General features: G+C 43.5%; 1 protein-coding gene across 1 annotated transcript in view; it reads left to right on the top strand.

Annotated features, from left to right (window-relative positions):
* Positions 1-5423: 5423 nt before the first annotated feature.
* Positions 5424-19670, top strand: part of SLC16A9 (solute carrier family 16 member 9) — a 58219-nt gene continuing 43972 nt past the window's right edge. Inside the window, exon 1 of the mRNA XM_017963062.3 lies at positions 5424-5524. The gene's annotated coding sequence lies outside the window, so the exon portion shown is untranslated. The remainder of the gene's footprint in view (positions 5525-19670) is intronic.

Below are 19670 nucleotides of genomic sequence, written 5' to 3'. Positions count from 1 at the left end.
GCTTCCCACTGTCCCTCATTTTTGGGTGCCTCCTGTTTGTTCTTTTGACTCTGCCCACATTGCTATAAAGTGTTTTTCCCTTAAGATTTCTTTCTTTTTTTTTTTTTTGAGACAGAGTCTTGCCCTGTCGCCCAGGCTGGAGTGCGGTGGCTGGATCTCAGCTCACTGCAAGCTCCGCCTCCTGGGTTTACGCCATTCTCCTGGCTCAGCCTCCCGAGTAGCTGGGACTACAGGCGCCAGCCACCTCGCCCGGCTAGCTTTTTGTATTTTTTAGTAGAGACGGGGTTTCACCGTGTTAGCCAGGATGGTCTCGAACTCCTGACCTCGTGATCCGCCCGTCTCGGCCTCCCAAAGTTCCTGGGATTACAGGCTTGAGCCACCGCGCCCGGCCTTCCCTTAAGATTTCTTTAACTATCTGGGATGAATCCTGTTTCCTGCCCAGACCCTAATACACTGTACATAGTCATTTCTTTAAAATGTGAGCTTTGGTTATTATATTAAATTATTAATATTAAATATTTAAATTGTTAAATTATTTTATATAGTATTCATCTACTCCACTTGTATTTTCACAAGAAGAAATTGGATCCATTGGTACATTTGAACTCCATACTCTGCCTTTGGTAGTAAACCCTTCTTCCTTAATGATGACACTGTAGGTCATGTAAACTGAATTTGTAACACATATGATTCAACGAGTGGATTTAAAATGTGGGACATGGCTTTAAAGTGTCCTGGACACATGCAGAAATTTTCTCTTCCTCTCCTTCAGTGCACTTTTGAGAACCTGCTATGTGCCAAGCACTCTGCTGGAGTCTGGTATAAAGCTTGGTAAGCACAGCTGGAGGTCCTACGTTATATGTGGACCCTGGACTCACACTGCCTGTGTCTGCCTCTGTATCAGCCACTTTGGTGCCCTCCAACTTTAGGCACCTCTCTTAACCTCACGAGGCCTTAATTTTCCTTATACATAAGAATATGCACATTTGGTATAATTTTATGTTTCTGATTCCCACTTTCATGAGAATTTAGAGTGACAGTTCAGAGCAGGGTTCTTTGTGGCCTGGTCACCAAGATTCAAACCTCAACTTCACCTCTCACTATGTGATTGAGGGCAAATTATTCAGCTTCTCTCTAGTTTATTTTCATTATTGGCAAAAGGTAGGTGATACTAGTAGAACCTACTTCTTGGGTTTCTTGTGAAGCTTTAAATTAGTGTAAGAAGTCAGTCCTCATTGTTAGCTCTCCCCAGCCTTGAATCATTTTTCTAAAGTAGATTGGGAAGAGCACAGGCTTAACAATCAGCCAGATCAGGCTCGGAATCCCACTCCATCACTGACCCATGGAGTGACTCGGGAAGTAACTTAACCTTTCGGAACCCCAGTGTCCTCATCTGCAAAGTGAAGATAACAATACTTAACCAGGCTGGGCACGGTGGCTCATGCCTATAATCCCAACACTTTGGGAGGCTGAGAAGGGACGATTGCTTGAGCCCAGGTGTTTGAGATCAGCCTGGGCAAGATGGCAAGACCAAGTCCCTACAAAAAATTTTTTTGTATTAGCTGGGTGTTGTGGTACATGCTTGTAGTCCCAGCTACTCAGGAGGCTAAGGTGAAGGACCCCTTGAGCCCTGGAGTTCGAGGGTGAAGTGAACCGTGATTGTGCCACTGCACTCCAGCCTGGACGAGAGAGTAAGACCATGTCTCTAAAAAACAAAACAAAATAATAGCATGTATTTATCTTCCCCATTTCCCCTAAATTAAAAATCATTTGAGCCAGATAATATGATGAAAGATAAAGGCAGGAAAATATGAAATGATATTCTGGAGAACTGCAAGTAAAAATACAATATAGTGTATCTTTAAGATCACTTTTAACATTTGAAACTTTGTCCTTTTAAACAAAAGCTCTATAAGCATAAGAGAGAATGATTTATCCACTTTTACTATTTTCTGACCATTTGTCTGTTAGAGTGTGAGAGAATAAATTGGAATTAATAGAATGGTTTATAGATAGATCTCCAAGCCAACTGCTATAAAAACCACAAAATCAGTTTTCTTTAATTGTTTTTAATACAAAGTGTAGTGTCTTTGTAGCTATGCTGTCATTCAAAACAGGAGAAGAACATCATGTCAAAAGAAAAGAAACCTGCACGGCATAGTAAGTCAGGGAGGAAAGTCTGGTCAGCTGGGCAAGCACTGGACCAGTGACTCAGGTGCTGGTCAAATGTACCACCTTCCCCTGACCTGATGACACCTTGCTCTGCCCTCTGTGTTTCGTGTTTCTGCTTCCATGCTGGGATAAGGACGAAAGAGCAATTTTATGTTAATTGCTCCGTCTCATTCTCTAAAGGACTAAGGTGGCAAATAGTTTAAGAAAGGGAGACCTTAGAACATTTCACAAATTATGAAGTTCTTAATAAATGCTTAATAATAACAATGCAAAGCAAAGAATGAACTCTTTTATTTAGTTGACACCTCTGTATCAACTTTTCTTTAAAAGCATTTCTCAGGTTCCTTTTCTTCCAAAGCCAGGTTCATTTAAATCTGGCTTATTTAATAGCCTGCCTTTTTCCATCTTGTTGAAACTATTGCTGAGCCTGGAGAGTGACCCAAAGGGCTGGCCAGAGCTGTAAAGCCAGCAATATCTAACTGATCTGATTCTCGCTTTGCAAGCACATCTTGCATTTTTTGTCGCTTGAGGGAAAAAAAGTGGGGGCATAGAGAGGTGGTTTTAGCCTTGTCTCTGCTGACTTATCTGCCTCCCCCACCCTCAGGGTGATCTGGAGCACATCTTGAGCTTCTCCTGGTCAAATTCCATTTGCAAGTAAAGTGTCAGGGCTCAACTAGATTTCTGAGTTCTTTTACATGTCTGAATGCTCTCCTGCAGATGATGGGGGCAATTTTCACATTCCAGCCTGGCAACAGTCCCCTGAGCCAAGTGTACACTGCCCCAGGGCCAGATTCCAGCTCTCTGATTCCTCCAAGCTCCCTTCTAGCCACTTCATTAATTACATTAGAAACCTGGCCCTGCAGTCATCTGAGTTTATGACCTCTGAGAACCAGTCTTACTCTCTAAAGCTGGGAGCATGCCTGTGTGTGAGCAGAAGCTCATATTTGGTTCTTAGTTGATAGGCAAGGGTTGGCTTGCGTAGAGATGGAAGTGCTGGCCAAGATTTCTTTCTTCCAAAAGAAATCTGGGAAAACTTGGTGCAAGTGATAACAGGCATGTGTCAATTTCAGAAACCAGTTGGTGGATGTAGAATATTTTCCAGGAATGGTTTCCTTGTCCCCAAAACATAAGTTCATATACATTGAGCAACAATCAAGATAACATGGGCTCTAGTGCTTAGGAAGTATTTGAATCAAAGACAGACTTCCTAAAATTACCTTTCATTGGCAGGGTGTGGTGGCTCACAACTGTAATTTCAACACTTTGGAGGCCAAGGTGGTGGATCACTTGAGGTCAAGAGTTCAAGACCAGGCCAACATGGTGAAACCCCGTATCCACTAAAAATACAAAAATTAGCCAGGTGTAGTGCTGTGTGCCTGTAGTCCCAGCTACTCAGGAGGCTGAGGCAGGAGAATCGCTTGAACCTGGGAGGTGGAGGTTGCAATGAGCTGAGATCATGCCACTGCACTCTAGCCTGGGCAACAGAGCAAGACCCCATCTAAAAAAAAATCTTGTATTGAAACATATAGAGAAAAGAACACAAATTATCAGTGTAGAGGTCAATGCATTACCATAAAGTGAACGCACTTGAGTAACCATAAACCAGGTAGAAAACACAGCCTAAGAATCCCCTATTGTGTTCCCTCTCCTCTTCGGAAGTAAGTTTTTTATGGTGTTGACAGTATAGCTTCTCCATTTTTCCTTCCAGAACTTATTCTTGGAACCGCCTTGCTCTCTTTCTGTTACTTTTCCCCCCTTCTCTTTTTCCTTCTTAGAACAAAACAAAATACTATTGACTAGCAGTGGTCATTCTCTTCCCTCTAACCTGAAAGTCAGTAAATTGAGTAGAAAGGACTGATGGGGGCAAAAGGACTGAACCTCCACCACATTTGTGCTGTAAGAAAACATGACATGGTTGCCTAGGCTCCACAGGTTTTTTAAACTCTCATCTCACACAGATTCCATGATACAGGCAAGATTCTTGTAATTTCATAGACAAGGAAATGGAGGCTCAGCAGCTTGATCAGCACTTCTGAAACCAACCCTTTGCCGGGTGTAGAGTCTTCGTCTAGGCCAGGACCAGTGACTTTCAGTGTATGAAGGGAGTTCTCATCAAGGTGGTTGATGGCCCCAGTGTGGTGCGGCTTCCCAGAAAAACGCATACACAGAGAAACACAAAAAGTGCCTACCACTTTGGAGGGTTCCCACAGCTGGCGAACCACTGGTACCTCTGGAAGCCCCCAGCTGCTGCAGTGACTCTGAGGGATGAAACAGCCATCCGTATCCGCGCGCAAGCCCATTACCTTTCAGCCAAAGATAGTATTGCCAATGGTAGTATTGTTAGTGCAGTTCAACTGCAGGACAGACTGACGTCCTTAGAAGCAGCCTCTCTCTCTCTCTCTGTGTGTGTGTGTGTGTGTGTGTGTGTGTGTGTGCGCGCGCGCGCGCACCACGGGACGCCCTCCTTTCCCGCGGAGCTGTCACAAAGGACTTCACTTGGCATCCTCACTCCTCACTTCCCAGGATCACGGACTCCACAAAGTTCTGGTGCCCGTTTCTCCGGGACCACTGCCAGCTGAGCATACAGCTCCGGCCAGGAGGGCGCCAGTGGCCCCGGGAGCCAGGGAGACCAAGGACAACTCGCATTCATTTCTAGACCCCGGCTCCGCAGAAATGCGCACGGTCCTTGGCGGGCTCGGTCAGGGCACGTGGTGGGCGGCGGGGCACAGCGGCGCCTGGGGACGCGCGTGTGTGCGCACCGAGAGGGCGCCTGGCCGACGGTGCCCACCTCTCTCGTGGCCTTAGTGGCTCCAGGCCTGGTAGGGCCGGGGCCGCGGCTCGGGCAGTGCCCTCCCTACTCCTGGTCGGGCCGGGAGCAGCGGGAGCAGGCGCAGCGCCCCTACCGCCCGCTTTTCCGCCTCCATCTCCTCCGCCGCCGCCTCCTCCTTCCCCCAACCACCCGCGCAGTCACAACCGGTTCAAACTGGCCGGGGTGCCCCGCAAAGACAGACAAGGGAGAAAAAGACAACAGGGAAAACCCCGGGGAGGAGGAGGAGAAAGAGAAGGTGGAGCCCAGAAAAGGGGGCCGGCTCCCCAGCTCCATGTGGCCGCCGCCGCTGCGGGTCTTTGGGGGCAGAGGGCGGCGGCTGCTGGGGCCGCGCGTAGCGGGACCGATTGCCTAATACTCCGGCACGGGCCGGGGCCGCAGCTGGCCCGGATAAATAGCCGCCCGGCGGGCCGGGAGCTGCACGGGAGAGCGGCGGCCGCGGCCCCCACCACACCACCAGCCCGGCCGCCCGGGGCATTGCGCCGGGTGCTGAGTACCGGAGGCCCCGCAGAGGCCGGGACTCAGGTAAAGGGCTGGAGCTTGTGGGGAGGATTCCAAGGGAGGGCAGCAAGCCCTGTGTCCTAGAGACAAGAAGTCACTCCGACTCCGAGCAGTAGGAGGGAGCGGTGGAGCAGCATGGAACGTGGCTTTTGTCTGGGGTGTATGCCGGGGCTTCGAGTGTCCACGGTGCGCCCGCCCCTCGCTTCTCCACTTTTTGATGGGGTGCTTCTACAAAGTGGGCAAGTTTTCCCGGGAATCTGAAGGCGGCATTTTGCACGGAGTAGAAAGAGAGGAAGGGTGGTCCTGGGGCTGGTACGTTGGCCCCCCAGAGAGCTGCCCCTGGACTCCTGAGAGAGCTTCTAGGGTTGCTGGTGGAAGGGCAGGGAGAGGTGCATGTGATGCAGGTGGGCCTCCATTTCCCAGAGGACCTAAAGGCCTCCAATTGCCTTGGATGGGAGCGCAAGCAAGCAGGTGCCCCCGGAGGGTTGGGACTGGGGAGCCGGGGGTACTCCTGACCTACGTGGAGCGCAGCGCGCAGGGCCGGCGGATTCTGCACGCTGGCGCCAGGTTCAGCACCACCCGTCAGCCTTGGGCAAGCGCGGGAGCCCAGCCTTTGCCACCGCCGCAGGAGGCACCGGCACCTTGGCCACCTGGCTGCTCAGCCAGAACTTGGGAGGACTTGGTGCTTAATGCCCCATCTTTGGTTCGCCCGAGGTAACCTGCTGTAGCTTCAGCAGCGCCCAGAGGCTTTCCAGAGAGCTGATAACCACGAACAAACTTGGCCATCCAAAGCAAATCAATGCTTTACCTTGTTTTGGGGGTGCCTAGTCTATCCAACACAAATTAGTCCGGAAGTTTAGTCAGGATTTACACTAAATATATTACTTATATAGTAAGTTATTCGATATAATATTTTTGATCAATTTTCTAGCCTACAGTTTTGATGTGTTTTTTTAAAAAAATCTTGAATTAACTGAATAATAGTTCATATTGAAGGTGGATTCTCCCATTCCCTGCACCCAGAGTAGAATTTTCCGTTGTTCCACCAAATTTTGTAAATTGTTATGCCTTAACAGTTTCTTGTATTTGAGTTGGCTTCAGCTTTGAGAAATTCTTCAGGCAGGTTTAGTCAGAGGGCTGAGGAAGCTAGAGAAGATTCCGAAGAGAAAGGATGATTATTGGTGATTATTTGTTGCATGATTATAGCGTCTTTTAAAACTTCTAATAGGAAAACACTTCCACTTTCCTGGACCAAATGCAGAGTAAAGCCATTTTCTATTATCTGTTGCAATAATTAATAATAAATATGTAAATGCAGAAAACATGGTTAATACCCAAATCATTGCCAGAAACCAGTCCCGCTCCCCACCACCTCAAAAAAAGTCCTCGGAAGTAGGAATTAGATAATAAAATAGCTTAACCTGCAATTTTGCAGCAACTCAGACTTTCAGCACCACCGATCCCCTAATAACATCCCTATTGGTTTCTTCCATTTTGTGTGTAGGCGAGTGGAATAACAAGTATCCTTCATATCCATAGGATGAGCATCGGGAGGAACCAAAGATATGGGGAGGTAGATCAAGACATTAGGAAATCTTTTCCGGCTTCTGACTTTGAGTCTGAAAAGGTGGTGTGAATTGGTTGGTGTCTGAATCTTTATCAGGACACATGGTGCTCTGGGGTGGATCTGGCCTTGCAACTCAAGCTAGAGGATGACAACTACACAGGGTGGTCACATTTCCAAGTTTTACTTCCATGCCCCAATCTTTCAAACCCCTAATTAATTAATTAGGTAATAAAAATGGTATATATGATGCACACAACACGATGTTTTGAAATAGTAATACATTGTAGAATGGCCCAACCAACATAATTAACCTATGTATTACCTCACATTTTTATCTTTTTTTTTTTTTTTTTTTTTTGGTGTGGTGAGAACACTTTCAGTCTACCATCTTAACAATTTTGAAAATACAATACATTGTTATTAACTATAGTCACTATGTTGCACAATAGATCTCTTGAGCTTATTGCTCCTACCTAACTGAAATTTTGTATCCTTTGACAAACATCTCTTCACCCCAACCCTAGCTACTGGTAACCAGGGTTCTACTCTCTTCTCTGAGTTCAACCATTTTAGATTCAAGTCTCCCTCCCCTCCCCTCCCCTCCCCTCCCCTCCCCTGCCCTGCCCAGCTCTGCCCTGCCCTGCCCTCCCCTGCCCTCCCCTGCCCTCTTTTCTTCTGTTTCTTCTCTCTCTCTCTGTCTCTTTCTTCTCACTGCACCCTTGACTTCACCAGGCTCAGGTGATCCTCTCACCTCAGCCTCCAGAGTAGCCGGGACTAAAAGCGTGTGGCACCACACCCAGCTAATTTCTGTGTTTTTTGTAGAGCTGGGGTTTCGCCATGCTTCCCAAGCTGGATTACAGGCATGAGCCACCGTGCCCGGCCAATTTCCTTCTTTTTTTTTTTCTTTTTTTTTGAGATGGAGTTTCACTCTGTTTTTTGAGACAGAGTTTTGCTCTTGTCACCCAGGCTGGAGTGCAGTGGTGCAATCTTGGCTTACTGCAACCTCTGCCTCCCAGGTTCAAGCAGTTCTCCCACCTCAGCTTCCCGAGTAGCTGGCATTACAGGTGCGTGCCACCATGCCTGGCTAATTTTTTTAGTAGAGATGGGGTTTCACCACGTTGGCCAGGCTGGTCTCGAACTCCTGACCTCAGGTGATCCACCTGCCTTGGCCTCCCAAAGTGCTGAGATTACAGACATGAGCCACCGCACCTGACTGATTTCCTTCTTTTTCAAATCTGAGTTAGTCTCCTATTGGGTGTGTGTGTATCACATTTCTTTATCCATTCATCCACTCATAGACATTTAGGTTGATTCTATATCTTGGCTATGGTGAATGATGCTGCAAGAAACATGGAAATGCAGCTGTCTCTTCAATATAATGCTTTCCTTTCCTTTGGGTATATAGTGAGATTGCTGGATCATATGGTAATTCTATTTTTAATTTTTCTGAGGAACCACCATGTTGTTTTCCATCATGGCTTTCCAAGATAGTATCACTTAATGACTTCGACTTTAATTAATGATTGCAAAAATGTATATATTTTGAGCTACTTAGCCTTTTCTTTGGGAGGTTCTTGGCAGACACCAAAGTAACCCTTATGGATGATGACATTGAACTATAACAAAAAAGCAAGTTCAAAAAAAGAAAGAACACATGGTCCCTGCCTCCAAATGTTTAGTGAGAAAAATAGACTTACAAATATCTGTATTACAAGATAGTACAAATGGAGTCATAGGGTAGCAACATCAATAGTGTGCTACTGAATGACAAAGAAAAGGAGAGGTTCATTCAAGGCTAAGTATGAAGAAAAGTTGTGGGGTGGGTGTAGCAATTTAGCTGGGACTTGAAGAAGGAAGAGGATTTCCTTGATGGAAAAGAGGCCTGCTGGAACAAGAGAATAGCACAGAGATAAGGAAGTCTAGTGTGTTTACAGGAAGCAAAGCAGTTTGGAGTAGCTGAAGCCTGGAATTTAAGACGGATAAGGCTGGGAGGTGGGATGGGGCTAGATCATAGAGACTATGGCATGGCATGCTAAGAAATTAAAATGTGATTGAACATTATTGGTATATTTACACAAGCAGTGTCAACATCCTTAACTGTACTTTTTGCTTTTAATTTCAGTTTTATGAGTTTCCTTCTCAAATAAGTAGTTGATTAAAATCTCAATATTTACTTCCTATCAGTTACTTTCAATCAATAAAAGAATAATGTGTTCCTAATATCCTTCAATGCTTTATCTAAATCCAACAGTGATTTACCCCCAAACCTGCATTCCAATGATATGAATAGCTCTTAGCTTGATTAAAACTCTTTGGATTGGAAAACACGTCTACTTTCCTGGGGCAATAGGCAGAGTATAGTCATTTTCTATTCTCTCTTGCAATCATTAATAATAATAATAATTAATGTTTATTAAACATGTTATGCCAAGGGAGCCACATAGCCTTATGTTATCTAGGGAGGCGTTATTTTGATCTTAGACTGAGAATTTTTACAAGGTCACACAGCTAAGTAAATGGACCAAGGAGTCTACCCCCAGAGCCTGTCCTTTGAACTATTGTACTAACATGTAACAGGGGCGTAGTGTATGATAATTATTATTAATATTAGTTAGAAACTGTGCCTGATTCCTGCAGCAGAACTGTTTCTCTGTTTTTCTCTTTGCATCACCATTTTCATCATTCAGATTAATTTTACCTTACACGTTCAGTGACGGGACATATTTTAATGTTTTAATATACCTTTAAACTACTCATTGGATCTTGTACTTTTATGACCCACCCAAAAGAAACTCTTAAACTCTGAGAAGAGACAGGATGTGGGATGAAAAAAAATGTTAGCAAAAGTGATAGCACTAAATGTGAAGACCAGGCCTTCCAGATTCTCTGGAAGAATGTTGATTACCAATATTCTCACGATTCCCAATAAACTCCCCAAATCACCAGATCTTTTTGCATTTCAGCATCCCATATATTTTTCTGTGTGTCTTGATTTTTTTTATTATGAAGGTAATACAGTAAACATACCACTTTGTACATGACATACTAAAGTATGTATTTAGACAACAGATCAAACATCACATGATCATGTATAAATTGTGCAAAACGTTTGCTAACTGAAAGAACACATCAGTGTTGTTATTATCATAGATTTCCTCACCAGAACACTACTTTCAGTCCAGGCTCTGCAGGAGAGGGTTGTGTGGAGTAGAGAGAAGCTGAAATGAGAACCTGGCAGTCCAGTGACCCTGGTAACAGTGTGGGACACAGGGAGATGATGATACCAATGGATCTCAGTGTCTGGCCCTTGCTCTGCCTAAATTTAACTCTGTTACATCTCTATTTTTGTATTTACTTTGTTAAATATTTAGACCTTTCCATCTTTTCTCAGACTCTGAGTGGTTTACAGATCCTGCTATTTTCACTTTTGAGTTTGAGAGTAGGACTTAGAAATAGATGACTCTTCACTGGATTGGTGAGTAAAGGATCCTGAAAGTGTTCTCTCCTTCAGCATGGCGTCTCTCAACTTCAGTTTCCTCATGGGTGGATTAAGGGATTGAATAAGATTAGCGGTGTCAATCACAATCTTCACAAGGTTTACCCAAATGAGACAGGCATCATAAATGAGCAAAGAGGACTGGGGGCAGTGGTTGGGTAGTAGGTGTGTGAAGGTGTGGGGGATAGCATAGGTGAAGCTAAATGCAAGGCAACCTTAGTCCTGTGGTCAGGGAGATTTTAGGGAGTGGAAGGACCTGGAGAGAAAATGCCTCATCCAATGAGAGCCAGACTTACTCAGTTCCAGTTAATCGTTATGTAAGAATGAGGGCCCAGTGTTACCAGACCTTTCAATGTTTTGAGAGAATCCTGAAATTCAGATTTTTATGTGAAATCTTCTAGTGTTAAAACATCAGCAATTTGGCCGGGCACGGTGGCTGACGCCTGTAATCCCAGCACTTTGGGAGGCAGAGGCGGGCAGATCACGAGGTCGGGAGATCGAGACCATCCTGGCTAACAGGACAAAACCCTGTCTCTACTAAAAAAAATACAAAAAGAATTAGCCAGGCATGGTGGCAGGCACCTGTAGTCCCAGCTACTCGGGAGGCTGAGGCAGAATGACATGAACCCGGCGGGCAGAACTTGCAGTGAGCCGAGATCGCGCCACTGCACTCCAGCCTGGGTGACAGACCAAGACTCCGTCTCAAAAAAATAAAAATAAAAACAAAATCAGCAATTCATTCAAATTTGCTAAAAAAACAAAACCAAAAATGTTGCGTCTGCCAAACAAAACACATTAAGAGATCAGATTTGGCCTGAGTGGTGTCAAAGTTTCCAAAATTCCTTCTGGCTTCAGACTTGGGTGATCCTATATAACCTATTTCTTCCCCTTTTGCTAAAACAGATGGTAGTACTCCCAGTATCCAAATTATGACAGCTTTAGAGGAGCTCTTTGGCAAATGCTAGACTTTGGAAAATCTACAAGGCCTTGAAGGTTAAAATATATTCTTTTTTCATAGCAGCACTATTGATAAAATTCAGAGGCTTCCTACCACGGGAGGCCATGGTAGGAGAATTGCTTCAGCCCAGGAGTTCGAGACCAGCTTGGGTATCACAGTAAGACTTCGTCTCTACAAAAAATAAAAAATTAGCTGGTTGTAGTGGCACCTGCCTGTAGACCTAGCTATTTCGGAAGCTGAGGTAACAGGATCATTTGAGCTTGGAAGGTCAAGGCTGCAGTGATGAGCTGTGATTGCACCACTGTACCCCCAGCCTGGGCAACACAGCAAGGACCTGTCTCAAAAAATCAGAGGCTCCAGAAGTTAATTACCTGTATTTATTGTCCCTTTCAGGAACAATTAGTGTGATTTAATTCCAAGATTCAGAACTCCTCTAAATATTTTACTTCCTGTTCTGTCTTTCCATCTCAATGTGAAAGAATCAATTTTGGTTTCCACTTGGATGAGGTATATTTATATGCTTGGCTTATGGTGTTCAGATAAAGAAATCTTCATTGTCTTTAACTTGGCAATATTTCACCATATATTTTGTCCCTCTTCCTTAACAGAGCTATCTGGGGATGTTCTTGAATTTCAGCTAGATGAATCAATTAAGTGGTTTGACTTTTAGAAGTTGATATGGCAATTTAGATTTTTTAAAAAAGCTATTTATATGGATCCAAAAAATAAAAAGGTAAACATAATGAATGGATTTGCAGTGAAATTCTTTAATACAAGTGTGTTTTTAAGGCTGGGTTGCTTGGATTTGACTGGCTGGGATGTGTTATTTGCTTTAGGTCAATGAGCTATTCTACAAACAAGTGGACCTGACTTTAACTTAAAGTTCAGAGCAGATGTTGACAATGAGAAGGAAACATCTGAGTACATAAAACAAGAATGACGTGTTCAGAGAAACCACATACCTTACTGTGACTGAGCTGACTACAGAGGACAAACAAGAGGCTCTGAATGACAGTTCTGAGCCATGATTTGCCCTTGTCCCAATAATAAGTCAACCCCACCCTTCCACATCAGAGAGTATGTTAACCGTCACTGAATGTTTAACGTTTAAAACTGAATCGGAAAGAATCAGGTAATTATTTGATCATTTCAGCCCTGTCATCTGATGTTATATTGGTAAAAGATTTGGATTTTAAGTTTTTTACTCATATATTCAGCTAGCTTTTCAGATTCAGTGGTGGAAACAGACTCTAAGCTCTGGAGAGGAAGGGGCCACATCTCCTTTACCCCACAATGCCTTCTAAATGCACTCAATTCATTTCGTTGAATGAAAGATATTTGATTAGTCATTTGAATATATAGGAGATTTAGGTAAGTAGGCTTTCAATGAATTCATTCATTCATTTCATACAGATTTGTTGAGCTTTCCCTATGTGCCAATCATAATTCTTAGTGCTAGGCATACGGGATAGACTTGTGGGCTAGTCCTTTAACAAATAACAATGTATTATAATAAATGTTGTAGCAGGGATGCTTAAATTGGTGTGAGACCTTGGAGGAGGAATGACTGATGTAGAGTTTCATGGATGGCATCAATATGAGAGAAACATTTGGGCTCAGTCTTGAAGGAAGAGTATAAATTGGAGAAAGGCATTCCAGCTGCCTCTAACAGGAACTGAAGAGTCAAAGCTTGGACAAGGGAGGGAGCATGCTAAAATGCTGAGTCATGAGCTGTGGGTTGGGGGACACAGATTTGTGGGATATCCTAGCGTTACAGTAGACTTTTAGAAGAAAGAATCAGGTAACTGGCTACTTATTTAAAGATCTGGATATCTGATGTCATATGGAGAAAACATGGTTTTATAAAATCAATGTTTTCATTTTTGTTTATAATTTTTGAATAACATTATAGTTTTAGTGATGGACGACTGTAAGCGTCATGAGGGCAAGAATGATTGTCATTGATTTCTTAGTGTCCTTTTGTAATTAATGAAATAACTTGTGCTCTGCTAATGGGTAAATTGTGGGTGATAAGGAACCATGGAAGAATTTGAAAACTTGGAAGCAGAATTGAGATGACCAGAGAGCCGTGGTTTAGGAAGATCCATCTGGCAGCAGCTCGGCAGATGCCCTGCAGCAGGGAGATAGTGTAAGCTGAGAGATCCATCTGTAGGCAGTTGTGATGGTCTAGGCATTCGCAGAAAAGATGGAGAGGAAGAGTCTGATTGCAGAACTCTTTGGGGGACCCTGGTATGCTGGAGACGAGGGGCTGGGATTCAAGGAAGAGCTGGAATGCAATGAAGTCAGGCTCTGTGCTTGGGCAAATGGAGTTATGGTCATGACAGTTTTCCAGATAAAATTCAGGAGGAGAAATTAAGAATTGAGTTTGAGGGGCCTGGGCACATCCAGTTGAGATATTGACATGGAAAATGGTGAAAAATTGGTTAGAAATGTGGATCTAGAGTTCTGAAGAGAGGTCAGGGCTGCGGATGGAGACTTCAGACTTCTTGCTTGAGTATCTGTGATCAGTTGGTGGCCTTTGAGAGAGCCTGGGAGAGTCTTGTGGGAGTGGGCTCACGAAAGCAAGGGGGCAGTGGTTCGTAAAAACAGAGAAGTAAACAGTGTCCAGAATGAGGAGGCTGTGCTGACGAACAGTGAGGAGGCAGGAAATGCCATAGTGAAAATACTTTTTCTTGTTTGAATGCATCAGAAGCCAGAAATCTCTGAGTAGAGGAATGATGAGAAGGTGAGGAAGCAGAGGTAGGAAGAGTACCCTTTCCTGTTTTTCTAAGAAAACCTTTGAAAGATGCAACTACAGTAACAAGATCTAATACTTACTAAATAGATACTTTATGCCAAACTCCTTGCCTGTGCTTCATAGCCAGGCTTGAAATCCCCTGTAGGTTTTAGCATGTGCTTGGATGGATGCTAGAAACGTGCTCATGTGAAATACAAACTTAAAATGGGGTTCTTCATTTGCTTTTTGCTGCACATTGAATTACCCACCTTTTTTTGAAAACTGATTTTGAAAGGGAGATCCTAGGAGTCTTTGGGATAAGGAAGGGGTCTCTGAACTGGGGAAAGAGCAGCAAACTGGGGTATGAAGAATGCAAAGATGAACTTGATTGTGCAGTGCTTAAGAGAAAAAGCCATTTGTCAGCTTTCATTCTACCAACAGGTACCCTAATAACTGTGCTGCAACATCTGGAAAGGGGGTGCTAACCAGCTATATGGTTTCCTGATTTGAGGAGAAAAGGAAAGAAGGAAAGAGGGATGGAAGGAAGAAAGGGAAGGAAAGACAGGAAACAAAAGCAAACCTTGTTTGGACTTCAGTGCCTCTTGATTTTGTCTTTTTTTGGCTGTCAGTGACCTGGGAACTTTTCAGTGATCTAAAAGCAGCCTATGATTGTCATTCTGGTCTTTCCTCACTAAGACTTCCTTCTTCCTATTTGCTGACTTTTCTTTCCATCAGGAAATTATTCTACGAGATGTTAAAAATGCCATTTCCATATCATATTGTTATTTTTGGGTGAGGAGAGAGATGTGATACTAGTATGTGTGTGTATGTGTGTTTTAAGTGCAGTTGAATCTGAAATAATGAAAACCTGGAACCAAGTATCTAACAGAAGATGTGCTATTGTGGCAGGGAAGGAGGAGAGTCGAGGATGTTCTGGCCAGAGGTCTTTATAGGGAAAGTGCCTTAAAGATTTTGGGGGGAGCTATAGGAGGATAAAAAATAACTTTTTGTGACTACCAATTATATTTAAAGGGATTAAAAAAAAAAACAGTGATACTTTATATTCAGATTACTATGTGCCAGGCACTGGGCTAAATGCTTTACAGAAATTAACTCATATAATTATTACCACAATCTGATGAGGTAAATACTGCCATTCCCCTCACTTTTCAGATGAAGAAAAAGAGGCACAGAGCTATTTAAGTAACTTGCTGAAGGTCACACTCTTGGCTGGTACCAGAGCTGTGATGTACACTCAGGTTATCCAGGACACCAGCCAGTGTGCTTATTCCTTATGTGAAATTTTCTAGAATAGATGTTCTCATGTACTCATAGATGTAAGTATCTGTGTGTGTACTTGTATGAGACTGTAGTTATTGAAAACACAGAGAAGTGGAAATTCAACCAGCCATTCTTGTGAACCACATAATACCTTTACCAAATGATCACAGCCTCTCTTGTGCTACCTTTCCCACACTGAGAGGTTGTTTTGTTAATTTGAGCAAATTAATAGGTGACAGTCATTATCCTGACAGCCTTATAATTATCGTCATTCACACCATTATCTTTGTTAGAATCTTCTCAGGGGTTTTCCTGCCAGCCCCATGCCTGTTCTGTTGGGGACTGTGGAAAAAGTAGAACTGGGGAAAGAGCAGAACACTGGGTTGTGAAAAATGCCAAGATAAACTCAACTGTGCAAGTGCTTAAGAGACAAAGTGTTGTAATCCCAGCACTTTGGGAGGCTAAGGCAGGTGGATGAACTGAGGTCAGGGGTTCGAGACAAGCCTGGCCAACATGGTGAAACCCCTTCTCTACTAAAAATACAAAAAAAAAAAAAATAAAATTAGCCAGGCATTTCGGCAGATGCCTGTAATCCCAGCTACTTGAGAGGCTGAGACAGGAGAATCGCTTGAACCTGGGAGGTGGAGGTTGCAGGGAGCCAAGATTGCGCCATTGCACTCCAGCCTGGGTGACAAGAGTGAAACTGTCTCAAAAAAAAAGAAAAAGAGACAAAGTGTTGACTTTTGTCAGCTGAGTGTGGCTTGGACACAAAGAATTGGGGCAAGTATCTGGGCATTGACTGCCCAGAGATTCTTGGAGCTGCTCCTCCCGGGTCTTTTCCTTGGCTACTGCACAGCAGAAGGGCGGCATTTTGGGTGGTTGAACCTGTGCTTGGCTATTTGGGACAATGGGAAAGAGATGGAAGAAGACTTTTCTCTCTTCTGGCTGGCAGTGGTGTGTTCTTGCCCTTTCTGGAGCCACAAGGGTGAAACTGTGCTCATTCTCTAGCCAGAGACCAGCCAACAGATTCTGGGGATTTGCCACATCGAAGTGTGGGGTTAATAGCATTGCCACCACCAGTGGGTTCAGCATCAAATGCAGCAAGTCAAGGAGCAGGCAACTGTGCATTCCTTTGGTCTTCCTCTATGGTCCAGTGTGCTTAGGAAAAAAAAGTCGTATTCTCCTGAAAGAATCTAATTATTCTGCTCTTTTGCTTTATAAAGTTTTGTTTAAGTGTTCTAAGTATTAAGAAATAACTAAAGATTTAAAAGTTTTAAAAGCCCTATGTTTCTAAACGATCCAGTAACCGGTTGTTGTTCTAGAATTCTGGAGTAACCAGTAACTACTCCTTACACAATGGCTATGAAATTACCAGAAATCCCTTAAGTTCCAGATTCTTCAATACCAGAAAAAAATCCTAAGGTTGTGAAAGTAAGAGCTCATATTTATTAAGCTTTTTTTTTTTTTTTTTTTTTTTTTTTACTACATGACTAGCAGTGAGCTTTGAATTTGCAAACCACTCTTATCCTATTTTACAAATGAGAAAACAGGCTCAAAGCCAACAAGCAATTGGCTTAAAATCCCATGCTAAGTAGCACAGACTGGACCAGAACTCAGATACAAACTTGATTTAAAAAGCGTCTGATCTTAACCATTACTCAGTTCCTATCGTTCTGGAACCAGATACTAGAAAAATGTGCCTTCTTCCTATCTACCCCATTTTGATGGTAAGACTAAGAAGAATAAAGGAAAGCTAGGAAGTAATTGAAAAAATTTTTAACTTGCTTAAAATAGTTTTCTGTTTTCTCCTTCCTCCATGTGTACCTAAAGCAGCCCAAGGTCACTGATGTTGACCTCAGAAACCCTGAATTTATGTTTTATTCTCGTTGTTCAGATTCCTCTTTCGTGATATTTAGGCATTCCTGCACCTGAGGAGAAGCTTTGCTCTGTTGCTCCTTTGTTTGAGGAGCTATAATACCAATGAAGTAAGCAACACCTAATTTCCTGATTTTGTTTCCCTCACACAAACCTGTTACTAGGTTAAAAATTTGGGTGTAGGTATAGGTGGGGAGAGTGGATGTGGGTGGGGAGGAGGACCATTGACCCTGTATGTAGGCTCATATTTATGAAAAGTCTCATGCAGTTGTTGTTAATTTTATCTCTAAGTCAGGGCATATATTTGGTCATTGTAACTGTGTGTTTATAGCATTCATCTTTTAAAAAGTAAGTTGCCAAGACCAGCTTGGTTGGGGAGACCCTAACCCAGCAGCACTAGAGGAATTAAAGACACACACACAGAAATATAGAGGTGTGAAGTGGGAAATCAAGGATCTCACAGCCTTCAGAGCTGACAGCCCTGAACAGAGATTTACCCACATGTTTATTAACAGTAAGCCAGTCATTAGCATAGTTTCTTTAGACTTTAGGTTAACTAAAAGTATCCCTTATGGGAAACTAGGGGATGGGCTAGTTATCTGCAGCAGGAGCATGTCCTTAAGGCACAGACCGCTTATGCTATTGTTTGTGGTTTAAGAACGCCTTTAAGCGGTTTTCCGCTCTGGGTGGGCCAGGTGTTCCTTGCCCTCATTCCCGTAAACCCACAACCTTCCAGCATGGGCTTTATGGCCATCATGAACATGTCACAGTACTGCAGAGATTTTGTTTATGGCCAGTTTTGGGGCCAGTTTATGGCCAGATTTTAGGGGGTCTGTTCCCAACAAGATTTATCGTGTTATAACTTACATCCAGGCCGGGCGCGGTGGCTCAAGCCTGTAATCCCAGCACTTTGGGAGGCCGAGACGGGTGGATCACGAGGTCAGGAGATCGAGACCATCCTGGCTAACACGGTGAAACCCCGTCTCTACTAAAAATACAAAAAAATAAGCCGGGCGAGGTGGCGGGCGCCTGTAGTCCCAGCTGCTTGGGAGGCTGAGGCAGGAGAATTGCGCGAACCCGGGAGGCGGAGCTTGCAGTGAGCGGAGATCTGGCCGCTGCACTCCAGCCTGGGCGACAGAGCGAGACTCCGTCTCAAAAAAAAAAAAAAAAAAAACTTACATCCAGTAAAATTCAACAATTATAAACATACAGTATGATGAGTTTTGACAAATTCACATGGTCGGGTTTACATTAATTTTTTTGGATTTATTAAATTATAAATTACATATAATTCACTTATTTAAAGTGTATAGCTCCCTTGATGGCTTTAGTATATTTAGAGTAGTACAACCATCACTACAATCAATTTTAGAGCATTATCATCACCCCTGAAAGAAACCTCATATGCATTAGCAGTCACTCCCTATTTCTCCCCACCCCAAAACCTCCCAGCCCTAGGCAGCCACTAATCTGCTTTCTGTCTCTACACATGTGCCCATTCTGGACATTTCACATAGGTGGAGTCATACAATATGTGGTCTCTTTGAATTACGTTTTCTCACTTAGCTTAAGGTTTTTAAGGTTATACATGTTGTTGCATGTGTAAGTATTTCATCCCTTTTTATTGCTGAATAATAGTCCATTGTATAGATGGAGTCTCGCTCTGTGACCCAGGTTGGAGTGCAGTGGCACCATCTCAGCTCATTGCAACCTCCACTTCCTGGGTTTAAGCGGTTCTCCTGTCGCAGTCTCCCAAGTAGCTGAGATTATAGGCACCTGCCAACAGAGCTGGCTAATTTTTGTGTTTTTAGTAGAGACGGGGTTTCACCATGCTGGCCAGGCTGGTCTTAAACTCCTGGCCTCAAATAATCCGCCCACCTTGTCCTGCCAAAGTGCTGGAATTACAGGCATGAGCCATTGCACCTGGCTGAATATTTAGTATATTTAATGTATTTTATCTATAGTCTATCTTAGTATGTAGACTATTTTCTATATATGTTCATCACTGTTTGGCTAATAGCATTAATTTTTAAGATGTAGATATTTAACCAAAACCTTGGTTTTCATATCCTCTTTTATGTTTTCTTTCAATATTTAGTATGCTAGTAGTCAGAAACATGAAAGTAGCTTAATCCCATCTTGACTTCTGAGACAATCTGATCAAGGCCACCACCACTGGATTTGCAGTTGTACTAAAATTATTATTTGAAGGCCGGGAACAGTGGCTCATGCCTTTGATCCCAACACTTTGGGAGG

This window comes from Papio anubis, chromosome 11 (genome assembly GCF_008728515.1).
Source record: "Papio anubis isolate 15944 chromosome 11, Panubis1.0, whole genome shotgun sequence".
Classification (NCBI taxonomy): domain Eukaryota; kingdom Metazoa; phylum Chordata; class Mammalia; order Primates; family Cercopithecidae; genus Papio; species Papio anubis.
This window is presented reverse-complemented; position numbering and strand designations above follow the sequence as displayed.